Below are 12,331 nucleotides of genomic sequence, written 5' to 3' on the forward strand. Positions count from 1 at the left end.
CCCCCCCCCCCCCCCCCCCCCCCGACCTTCTTCCGAGCCCCCCTTTCTCTGGCTGCAGGGTTTGGGGTCCCGGGGGGATCTGCTGGGGGGAGGGGGGGAGACGGGCTGACAACGTGGAGGGGGTTCGTTAGGAGAAACCCGTGACATAATTATTTTTTAATCAGCATGTTTTTTTCATGGCCATCTCAATTTTACCCGAACTCCCCTTTTTGAACTGAAAAATGTCCCTTATCTTTGTTCCAAGTCTATTTTTAGCTTCCCTCTGTAAGACCAGAGCATGAGTTTTAAATATTTCATATATATATACATATAACCAAATATAATATATACATATATTTGATTCCCCTGCTTAGGACCACTGCAGTGTAAACTTTGCAAACATTGGTGTCTCTTCCTAAAAAGTTATTGAAATTATTACAGAGGGGGGCAGGCCGGCAGCTACTGTGAATTCAAGTGTTTGAGTTCCTGATGCTATTAATCATTACCCATAAAGAGCAGACATCATACTGAACTTTGGTTTTTATCTTGAGATTAATCCCATAACATCTCCCAGAAGATGTACATCAGGGCAATAAGTACCAGCCTAATGTCGGAAAGAGGCAGAGCAGATTTCCCTGTTGTGATTTTAGCACTGGAATAAACATTTTATTTTGAGCTGTGATTAACCATTAAATGTTGTAATGATATCCTCTGATTCTAGCGTTGTCTCATAGTTCTGGTATGTCAATTTGTATTCATGCTGTGTAAGTGTTTTGCAGGGGTTATGCGTATCTGACAGGGATTTATTTCACTTTCACAATTACATTTTTTGGTCTCTCCAGCCTTAGGAACCCAGGCAAGGTATAGATACATCAGTATCTGTGGTAGTACATGACTTCTTTCTCCTCAAGAGTGCAAGTTATTTCATGTACATTTAGATGGTGGCTTTTGTTTCCCTGCACACAGCAGAGGATGAAGTTATAGCTGAAACTAAAGCAATGTGTTCATTGTAGGTATTTCTGACAGGTAGTATTGCCTGGTTTTCATTCAGGTTTTCTTCATTTTACATCTGAATGTCAGCCCATTTGCTGACCTTTGACAGCTTCCACCAGAATAATGTTTCACAAATTTAAAATGTTACATACAGATGCTGGTAAGTTGTTTTTCACATTAGTTTCCAAACACCTGTCCAAAGACTACAGGTGCCAGGTGAGCCCTTAAGCAAATTAAGCCATATTGATAGATGTCTTTTAACAGTGCTGACAAGAAGTAGCTTTCATGGCAGCTGATGGTTATTTTCTTTCCCTGCAGATGTGCAACTTCATTGCTAGGGGATCTGTGTGTAACTTCAAAGTGCTTTCAAAATACTCAGAATTTTTTATTGACTTCCGCCAGAGTCTTGGCTGTGTGAAGAATATAGGGTTGTGTGGTTTATGGTGTGGGAGGGAGAATGTTGGATGTGCGCTTTGGGCATGGGATGAGTTAATTCACGCCTGTTTGGCTCGTCCAAACTGCAGAACTGCCTTTTGCTACTGGAAACACCTGCTGATTGAGCAAGTGCTATTGATACCATATTTATAGCAAGGCACGAAGAGCTGCATAATGCAGCATCTAGAACCATCCCCATTATTGCTGTTCACTGTGATTTTTCTCTCGTCAACACGCTGCGGTACTGACCCCCAGACAGGTGGTGAATTCATTCAGCTGACCAGCAGTGAGTTCATTCGTGGTGCTGGGGTAAATACTTCTGTTTCTGCTGCCAAAATTGTTCCTCTTTTAATTTTTCCAAGAAAGAAAGAAAGAAAAACACTGCCTGTCCTCTGAGCCTGTGGTGAAGGGGCACATCTTGGTTCTTGTGTGTGCAATATGTTTGCCTGCCTGAAGTCCACTGTAAATTCTGTGTTACTTTGATACAACTTTCCGTTGTGTATTGACAAGTTCCAGGCCGTAACAATACTCATCCTGGACTATATCTGCCCTCCCTCTGGAAAGAGCACAGAATCCATCACCCTTTGCCTTCCCCGTGCTAGGAGGGCTGGCAGCAGATGATACCAGATCAGATCACACAGCCTAGAAGAAATGTGCAGGAATCTCCAAAATTGTAGTGTTTGTTAGACCTCCTTCTAGGGAAAGGCGCTTGACTTCCTTTACTTACTGCTAAAGCGTGCATGGGGCTTATATTCAGAAAGCTGGTGCCTAGTTTTATTTGCATTCTTCATTTATCAACCCAGCTTTGGTAATGTTCCAGCTTCTGAGAAACCAAACCCTTTGTCAGTTTGAGATGAGTGAAGTGTGTGAGTGGGTTATTGAGCCTTGCTAGTGGGGGGATCTCCTCGCTGTGAGCTGAGTGCCATGGCTCAACATGGTGCAGCATCACCAGGCAGCAGCCTCCTGTGGTCTGTAGTTCACTGTCAATTCTTTAGATGTACAGCAGCAAAATACTGGACTCAGAATTCATTGAGAAGACCTTTCAGATGATCCCACCCACTGGACCTAGTCCATTGAAGCTGATGTGGGTAGAATTGGCATTCAAACTCTATAAGCAAAAAGTTGGCCTGCCAATTTATGACGGTGCTCACATTTATGGGAGTATTGCATTTGTCCTGGAGACGGTTGTTCTTTAATTGACTGCTGACCTAGACCACTAGAGTACAGCTCTATAAAATTAAGTTTAATTATGAAATATAACATCAGCACTGAATGAATGCCAGCAAATGCAGTTAGATCTGTAATTTATGTAATTCTCTTTAAGTAGGATGCCAAAATGGTAGCCTTTTACTTCTGCGTGTCCAAAATGTTAAGTTATTTCTGCTTAAACTTCAGGCTGCATTGATCTGGTACATTAGTTTTCCACATCAGTCTACTTAATCCTGGCAAAGGGTAAATACTAATTACTTGTGGCAAGACAAATGCAGTTGTGCGAAGTCCATGCTCTATGAAATCTCCTATCTGGGACTCATCTGCTCTTATAGAATATACTGTGTAGGACAGATTGATACAGGGGGAGATGAAGAATGATTTGGTGGTTTAGTCTGCACAGAGGTTGCAAACCATGCAGTCTGCCTCTGTCCTAGGATAGGTTAACTAGAGCTGGTTTTCATCTAAGCCATCTAGAAATGAAGTGTCTGGTTTGATCTGGTAAACTACCTCTGTGGTTCACGTAAAGAGGAAGGTGCTTCCAGAGAGTTAGTCATCTAGTATGTCTCAGATTAGGATGAGTTTTTTTGGAGTGGCCTATTGGTAGCCTGTCACTGTAGCCATCAAGGCTGTCTACAGGAATCCAAATGTTGATGCAGATGGCATCTGAGCACCCTTCCAAAGCTGAGAATCATGGTAAATCAGTACTGAACTGCATACAGACCTTTAAAAAGAATGCCTTGCACACAGTTGATTTAGTACACCACAGATATATCTCACTCATTCCTGAAAAAAAATCTCAATCCATAGCGCAGAAGTTTCTCAGCTGTAAAATGGGACTGTTGATTCTTCCTCTTACTTCTCTAAAACTGAAGATCTTCAGGACTGTTTCACTGCAAAAGCAGTGTGTTCAAACTGTCATTTTAGTTGCTGTTGGAAGAAACATTCTTGTTAACAAAAGTCATACTGTAACTTTTGTTCAAAATTTTGTACTACGGAAACCTAAATTTTGTCATCACTTTTCTTGTCTCCCAGTTAATCATTTTCACAATTCTGAGATATTGTGGTATCATGACAAAATAAACATCATATTAAAATTCTGTTTAAGCAATACAAATTAATTGATGAGAGTTCATCACTTTTCGTTTACTTATTTTACTTTGTTTACTTAGATTCAGGGTTTACAGGAGAAAGCAGAACTGTGCCTTGAAAGTAATTCTTCAGAAATGTGGGAGAAATACTTTGGAGTAAATGGACTCAAGTGTTATTTTGCTTGGTATTATGCTTTCATGCAATATACTGCAGAAATGAGAATTTTCCCTAGATATTGTTGAGCAGAGAGAATGATTTCTTCAGGCTCTTATTAATAACAGAGAAAAAAAAATGCATTTAAGCAGAACAAATTCCCTTAAAAACATATATACATCTTCAGAAGGGTTAGAAATATAGCTTTCAAGATCTGCATTTGTGCTTGGGAAAAATTCATTATGTGCTACTGAACGATGAAAGTGTGTCCTGTTCACTTTAGAATTTAATTTCAAGTTTTCAATTGACTAAAGAGATAAGTCATGATCTAGGGAACATGGATTCTTTCAAAGATCTGGATTTTGTTCAGAGTCTCTTGATTCCAATCATTTCTTTAGTGGCTCCAGACATCATCATTTCGCTCTTCTCCTGTGTTCTCAGTGTTAAAAAGAAAAAAAAAAGAAAAAAAAAAAAGGAAAAAAAAGGTTTCTGTGTGTAAGTAGTTAAATTCATATCACAATGTGTGCTTTGGAAGGAAAGGACTGTCCATGTTTTACCAGCTTTTTTCTACATGTTTTTGCATAGTTTTGTGTAACATCTGTGTATAATATATGCATGAAGCAGGCAACTTCTTAAGTGTGCATTGGATGTAGCACAAGCAGTAAAATGTTGCTTTCTAGAAATTGAATTTTAGCAGTTTACTAAAGTGGTGAGAAGAACTACCTTTTGCCTGCATATGTTCATAGCACCATTAAACTAGCACTATATTACGATCATACTTAGATATTGAAAAAAATACAAAGTACTACCACTTCAATCACAGCAACTTAAGTGCAACAGTTTCTGGGCCTGGGTTTAAATGCAAATGGGCAAGAAGATGTGTGTAGCTTCTTTCCTAGCACTTCCCAGGGACTAGTATTTGACATCACAGCTGTTATTTTCTGTCCAGTGAATCCAGAGATTTCAAGCGGTCATCTTGTGCCTCATTATCTGGGACAACGGCACTAGCATTAAGTTTGAGTTCAGCTTTCTATCAGCCACTTTTCCTCCCGTACTTCAGGGAAAAACACAGCTCCATCTGTATACATGCTTGGTTTGCCCTACTTCTGTGTCTTGTTGAATCTGGGGCGAGTTCAGTAGTGCCAGTTTAGAATAATTCCCTAATAGGATTGCCAATACACAACCCACATCCGTCTTTCAAACATCTTCACTTTCAAAAAATTTCCTTTTTTAATAACTCTTCTTTGGCAGGCTACAGGAAGACATTAGACTAGAAATAGAAACCAGCTGAAATATACACCCATGTTAGCATCTCGCACCAACGCACACTGTTAAACTAATTAAATTTGTATACATCTATTAATAAAGGTTGGAGTTTTTCCACAGTAAAGCACCAAAGATTATTTTTGTTAAAGAAGGTGGGACTGAGCCAGCAGTTTTTGTACAAATATTTTCCCACTGTAGTTGTGGTCTCTTGGAACATATCACAGTGCTCCCACAGCTTTGTAAGAAAGACGAAGTGAAGCCAATCTCAAATCCTTAAGTGTTGTGCTATCATCTTTCCTTGTAAATAGGTCACATTATTTCCAATTTTAGAGTTCCCCATTAGCTGTTAACTCCCCAAGAGTGAGTGTAAGAAAGTATATTTGCCTGTAATGCTCTTGAGAACCCACATGTTGGCACAGGAGCTGCTATCAATAAACCCACAGTCACTTAACCTGATTTCAAAACATTTGAAGTACATGCAAGGTTAAGAGGCTGTTGTGGTTTGTGGTATGGAGTTCCAGACGTTTCTGTCCGTTCAAGAGGCGTGTTATTGGCACAGCTATTTTACTGTGGAGACAAAACATGGTGACAACAGCTCAGGTGCCTTGGGGTCTCGACACCCCATCATTTGAACAGCGTGCAGCCCCTGGGGGGGTACCAGGGGCAGACCTCAGCAGCATCACTCACATGTGTCTCGGCTGTTTTCAGCTGAGCAGCGTCCAGCATCCGCACATCTTTATTCACTGAATAAAGATCGAGCTAGCCCTTTGTCATTCCCAGTACCTGCTGCTGGTTGTTGTCATCAGAAAGGAAAATTCAGACAAAATTGTAGCCTGATTGTGTTATCTTTTTAAGTGTTTTCCCTATATCCTTCCTTTCTTTTCCCTATTTCCTTCTCTTGTGAGTCTTTTCTGTACATGAAGAACACTCAGACTATTTAAGACATTTCAGTATTTTTCTGTTGTGGAAGCAGTTGATGTACTTAAATTGGCTTAATTAAAAAGAAATGTTTTGGTCATTCAGTCAGATCTAAAAAATAGCATCAAAGTACCTGTGCTGGTTTTAAATGCTGCTGTTTCATCACTTAGAGACCAAGTTGTCCTGCATCCATTCTGTGGTCCCAATCTTCATGATCCTTCATATAACTGTCCTTTGACTACTTGTGTTTTGTACTGTCACTTACACTATTCTGGTTCTGTTCCTGACTTGGTTTAATTTAGAAATGTATTGGCTTTCTTCACCATATCTTCTTGCTGATGAAAGCTCATTCTTCGTATTGCATCCGTGAGTCCTCTCCGAATCCCTGGTGAGCAGCATCTCTCTGAAAGAAGAGCAGTAAACAAACTTTTGGGGACTTTTTGGAATATGGGTCCTACCACCCAAAAAGCTTTAAAAGAGAATCCAGCATGAATAGATGAAGTGCCCTTTTGCTTTCTAAAAATGAGGCTTTTAACAGTTTTTGGTGGGCACCCTCAATACGCCTGTCCTGTTGCTCATTTGGCATTCTGTGCTGATATGTCTGTAAGGCCCGGATTTACATTCATCATGCTGTATAAAACATGCTTGTTAATAAGAACAAAGGTGGCATGGTGCAGTGGATCAGAAAGTAGGTTGCCAATGATTTTTAGGGAATAGTTGCACTTTAAATTAAAAATATCTTTTAATTAGTCAACAGTTTTGACCAGGATATACTTTAAGTTCTTAAACTTCTTGAATATCTTTTTTCCATCTAATTAATTCAGAGATATCAACAGAGAGCCCAGGTAATTTTGAAATTTCTAGGAGGGTAAGCCTCAGGGAAAAAAAATCACATTTGGAGTTGTCACTAAAAAGCTGGCAACAGTTACCTGTGTATTGCAAGAGTACTAAAGATGAGCCAAACCCGGATTGAGTGGTACATAAGCCAGCCTTTCAGAATTAGCTGATCACTTCTTGCAAGAAGAGGCTCCTTCCTCACATCTTTTTGCCAGATGCCGTCAGATTCCTTCTGCTCTGAATAAAATGTTCTTAGGCTTTTGTGGCTCTCGTTCATTCCCAGGCCTCTCCATAGTTCAGGGGTTTCATTTGTGCAGCAGCAACGTTCCAATAGTAGCATTTCTTTGTTCTGCTCTGCCTCTCGGGGGATGAGTGGGAAACCCACAAGTCCAGCCCTCTGTCCTTTCTTGCCTGTGGTTCCTGTTGGCTCTGGCGAGTCAGTATCCTGTTGGTCTGGGAAAGGGACAAGACTTCTCCATGACTAGCTGGGTAGGACTGTGTTAAATGGTCTCCCACTGCAAACCTGTTTTCTTTCAGTTAGAAAGGACGATAGCACTGTTCCCATGCGTGCTCTGAGGCGCTGGGTTATCAGAAGCTTTGTGAAGGGAAATCAAGCCAAGTCAACACCCTCTGTTCTCAATAGTGAACTGTCAGAAAGGGGACTTGCCAGAGTTGCCTGAGAGTGTATTGCCATTCCATCCCAAGATGCCTGGCATGTAGATTTGTGGGGGCAGAGGGATGATTTTTAAGTGTGCCTCCTTCCGTGCTTATGGGACATGTTTCTTCAGAATGGAAAGCCAAACTGATATCCCACGGGTGCAGATGCTGCAGTGGGCATGTCTCTGTACTTGTGTTAGGTACTGGAAGAGCAACCTTGACGCAACCAACCAAATAAAAGCAACAACAAAAACCAACAGAAAATATATATATATATAAGCAAGTTCATTTCTATGAAAAACAATGGTGAGCATGGAAGAAGGAGAGTGACAAGATGTTACTTAAACCAGTGTTCATTAAGTCAAGAGTCAGATGGCAGTTAAAGCTGTGGTCAGGTTGCATCGTCCAGAAGTGTTCATGTGCAGAAGCAGAGAATCTGAGATAATTAAAGTATTAAGCACTTCTGTCAACATCACACATGCCCCTTTAGTCTTCACATTAGCTTTGTGATACACAGGAGGCACTTGCAGCAAGGTGTGTGGTCTCTGGAGAGCTGTAGGGTTGGTCACAGATGGGGTCCTCATCTCAGTTTGATAGGAGGAGCTGGCACTTCTGCAGAAAAAGCCTGAAACATCAAACCAGAAGTCTCCTCTGAGACCTTCTCTTGGAGGGCTCATGTCCTCCTGGCACAGCTGTTGGTCTAGGCTGGGGGGTGGGCAGTGAACATCTGAACAATAAAACACTGAGTTACCTCTACAGATGCACCACCAGCTCTTCTAAGCCTATTCACTCTTACTTGGATCTGTGAGTTTAGTGGGAGTGTGACAGCAATGCACAACGGGACAACTGTAATTTATGGCTTGGGATTGACTTCATAGCTAACAGGCCTGCAAGTATGTGTGTGCTTTGCCTAACATCCCATCAACATCAGCCATCTGTCAGTGTGCAGCTGTGCTGGGTAATGCATCATGCCATTTAAATCTTCTTTCTAGCTGGTGGATCTAATGAATACTTTAATTTCCTAGGGAGACAGAAGGCAGGAGGAAAAATAAAGGAGGAGATGCTGCAGTCCTGGCAGTTTGTGTTGTGGCAAATGTGAGTTTTGATATAGGATACATGAATTTTTTAAGGAAATAAAGGCAACCCACTTTTCATGGCAGGAGGACTTTGTTTTGCTAGGCATGGTGCCAGGATTTTGTAGTGACTTGGTGATTCAATTCCTTGGGAAAGTGGTGGTGGGCCACACTACGGGAGGAAGCCCACTGTGGAGGGTCATGTTGACAAAACATCTTGGGCTCCTTGTTGTCTGGACCTTGAGAATTTTTAGGTAGCTGGGCAGTATGGAAACACACCTCTGCTGCTCTGTTACATTTCAGATTTGGGACTGGACTCTGGGCCATACAGTTAGCTTTGTGATGATGAAGCATGTTATGTGTATATTCTGTTGCAGTGTTCTGATGCTGTATATTCTGTGGTGCTTTCCTGGCTTGTGTCAGCAACACTATGGACATGTGTCAGGGAATGAAGAAGGGCAACTTTACATCCATGACTTCTATCACTTCATTTACTAGAAACCTGTTTTATTTTATGGGCTTTGTAAGGAGCTTGCTAGAGATGGTGCAGATTTTTCCACAACAAAAGAGTAAACTTCTCATAAAGAAACTAGAAGCAAATTCTTCTTGTCTTCAACTTAAAAGAAGCCCAAAGGAATGAGTGAAGTACTCTCTGTTTAACTAAAAAGTGGTTTCACTGACAGCAAGTTTTGGCTTGCTATCTGCAGTTATTTTGTTTCTGAAACTTTGAAGTTTCAGAAAATCTCCTGGGCTGAAGTGTTAAAAACTAATAAAAACATTTAGATTTTGATTATTGTAAAGATCCGAAGAGTCCAAAAGAATGACTTCTCTGAAGCCTTTGTTGTTTTTGTTGTTCAAATGCTTAGGTTTACATCATTCTCTGAAAGGCTCTGATAAAAGCCACCCCTCCTCCAAAAAGCCAAATATTTAAAATCCAGGGCCCAGGCTTTCAGTAATGCCAATAGGCAGGACCTGGCAAAAGAAGACACTATGATTTTTCTCTCTGATAACACACTCAGATGAACAGATATGTGCAGAATACAGATATATACAGAATAATGTCATTATTCTCTTTTGGTATTTCCTGCAGTCCGTGACGATGCAGAGTTTGGTAATTGTATTTTTTGGTTGGTGGTTTTGTTGGTGGTTGTGGTGCTTGTTTGGTCTGGATGCCAGAGAGAGATCAGAAAAAGAAAAAAAATGCTCTTGCAGTTGCAGCCCTTGTAATAGCATATTTCCATTCTCGGCCACCTGGACATTGTCTCCCCATCTCTTGTTCTGAGGGGCAGCCTGTTCCCTCCCTCAATCTTTAAACTATTTCTTGTCTTGCAGAACCTCAAAATTTTTCTTCTTTAAGTGTTTAACGAGTTTCTCTTAGAAGTAGTCAAAGGATGTCAAGGGCCTGAACAAGAAGGAAGTGTATGTATGCTAAATCCATCCCAGCTCTGGTCACTCTATGGTTTATGTGAAGCTGAGAGGAAAGCTGACCTGTTCAAGGAAGTGTTGTGAACATTTATGTGATGGTAGAAGTCCCTAGCTCACATAAGGCATGTGTAGAAAAGGAGTAATGTGGTATGTGAAAGGAGCAGTAGAGGAACTTGTGAGAAGGATACCCTGTCTTTCCATCCATAGCAACCTGAAGCTGTGAAATGAATATGAGAGATTTTAAAGCAGTGGAAAGAAGAGGTATACCTAAACACTCAATCTGGTTTAAAAATGATGTGGAAATTTGGCTTTCTCTTGTTATTAGCATAGAGATTTTTTTTATTAATATTATTAGCTGAACCAAGTTCTGCTGCCAGCTGCAGCTGAATATCAATAACAGGACTGACTGCATTACTGTTAAGTATCTCAAAGAAAGCTCATAGCTTGACCAAGGAACAATAGGCTTTTTCATCATCAGAAGTTACCAAAACAAACATCATTAGACAGTCATCAGTGCCAGCCACAGATGGAAACCTTTCATCAGAGAAAATCTCTTAAAGGAAATTAGTAAAAATTTCATTTTTGTCCTTAAATTCTTTCTCTTTCATGCTCCATTATTGTTGCTGCAAACCTCGTCGTTTGTTCACAGCACCTTTTAACTACCACAATTTAAAAGATATTTAGGAATGTCTGTTAGTCCAGTCTTGTAGTGGGAATGCTGCCAGAATGCTGTTATTTTTTTCCTCCTTGCAGTGGCAAATTTGTCACCTGTCGGAATGCAATAAGCACTCACTGCTCACTACCTTGGTTAATGTTATTCAGTGAAGTTGCATATGCTTTTCTCAATTTTAAGGCCAAATGGTCCTGTACTTATACATTTATGTGAGCATTGTGTAGGTACTTTTATTAAGGTTAGTGGGCGTCACCATGGTTCTTGCCTGTTCTTTCATACCTATGTGGCTTTTTTTATTTTCTTTATAAAATTAAGTCAACCTGCTGGGATCAAACTCATTGCATAGAAGGAAAAAATGTGAGATGTTTCCTGCAAACAATTGATGACAAATTCATTGTACTAAAGCTTTTTGAAAAATAACTTTTTTTTTTTTTTGGAAGGTGAGAATAAAGGAATTTCCTCCTCCACCCTTGTGTTGTTGAGCTGTAAACTGATATTGTTGAGAAGGAAAAAGTAGCAAGGCTACTGTCTGTTCCAGCAGATAACTGAGTTTGCTCTGGGAAAATACTGATGCCACTCAGCATACTGACTTGTGTTTTTTCTCAGGACCATGCCTACAAATTGATTCTGTCAACCAGTAGCAATTGCAGCATTCTGCTTCTTCATTAGAGGTTTCTGAACCAAGTAAAGTATCACTGGCATCTGACATCTGATACAAGATATTCATTCCTGGTCCTATCTAGCTCCCATTGAGGGAATGGGGAAATTCTCATTGCGGGTATTCAATTTCTGTATTTATCAGACAAGACCCCTAAGTTCAGGTTTGTTTGATGCTACCTTTTTTTAGTTTGTGTTGAAATTATTTTTTATTGAAGTGCACACTTGGCAGCAAAGGCTGAATCCTGCGGTGCCATGTGCGTTTTACTTTATTTTATTTTATTTTATTTTATTTTATTTTATTTTATTTTATTTTTGTCAGACTGTGAGTAGGCCCAACATCCCACCTTTTCCTGTTTTCCTTGGTCCCTGCATGATTTCCCACAGACTCAAGCTGCTGCAGAAATGCAGATTCCAAGCTGTTTCTCTGACATTTCTCTCAAATCTGAAATTTTCTTTAATTAATTTCACCAATGGTCTAGTTTTCTGTTACCCATCATTTGAAATATCATCAATAGATTAATGCTGTTCTGAGCAGTTCATTGCAGCATCCCTAATTAAGATTGGAAGTTGAATTTTAGTAGCTATATAAACCCATTATAATTGACAGCTTCTGTCCCAAACTCCTTAGTAGATGAGAGAATAAAGAAAGTGGATAGGTCTTGTTGCTCAGTAAACAATGTGTCTACCCAGGGACTCTGCAGAGCTGACAAGTCCCAGCAAAGTACTCCAACATTTTGTCTTCATGCATACTAGCTCTAATATAATTCAAACTGAAAACTTCTTTAATGGTTGTGAGTGACAAGCTGAGGTCTCTAGAGGTCTTGATTTGATGATAAGTCAGCTCCTCTGCCGTGAGTGAGGAGGAAAAGGACTCAAGATGTGGGACAGGTTCTTAATTTCATCTTTCTAGGTTACCTCTCACTCTTGACATACTTGTAAATGTAAAGCATGGAGTCATAAC

At 40.2% G+C, this 12,331-nt stretch overlaps 1 protein-coding gene across 6 annotated transcripts in view; it reads left to right on the forward strand.

Moving 5' to 3' along the window:
• PALM2AKAP2 (PALM2 and AKAP2 fusion) overlaps positions 1-12,331 on the forward strand; it is a 209,446-nt gene that overhangs the window by 118,272 nt on the left and 78,843 nt on the right. The gene's annotated exons all lie outside the window — the stretch shown is intronic.

This window comes from Oxyura jamaicensis, chromosome Z, assembly GCF_011077185.1.
Source record: "Oxyura jamaicensis isolate SHBP4307 breed ruddy duck chromosome Z, BPBGC_Ojam_1.0, whole genome shotgun sequence".
Classification (NCBI taxonomy): Eukaryota; Metazoa; Chordata; class Aves; order Anseriformes; family Anatidae; genus Oxyura; species Oxyura jamaicensis.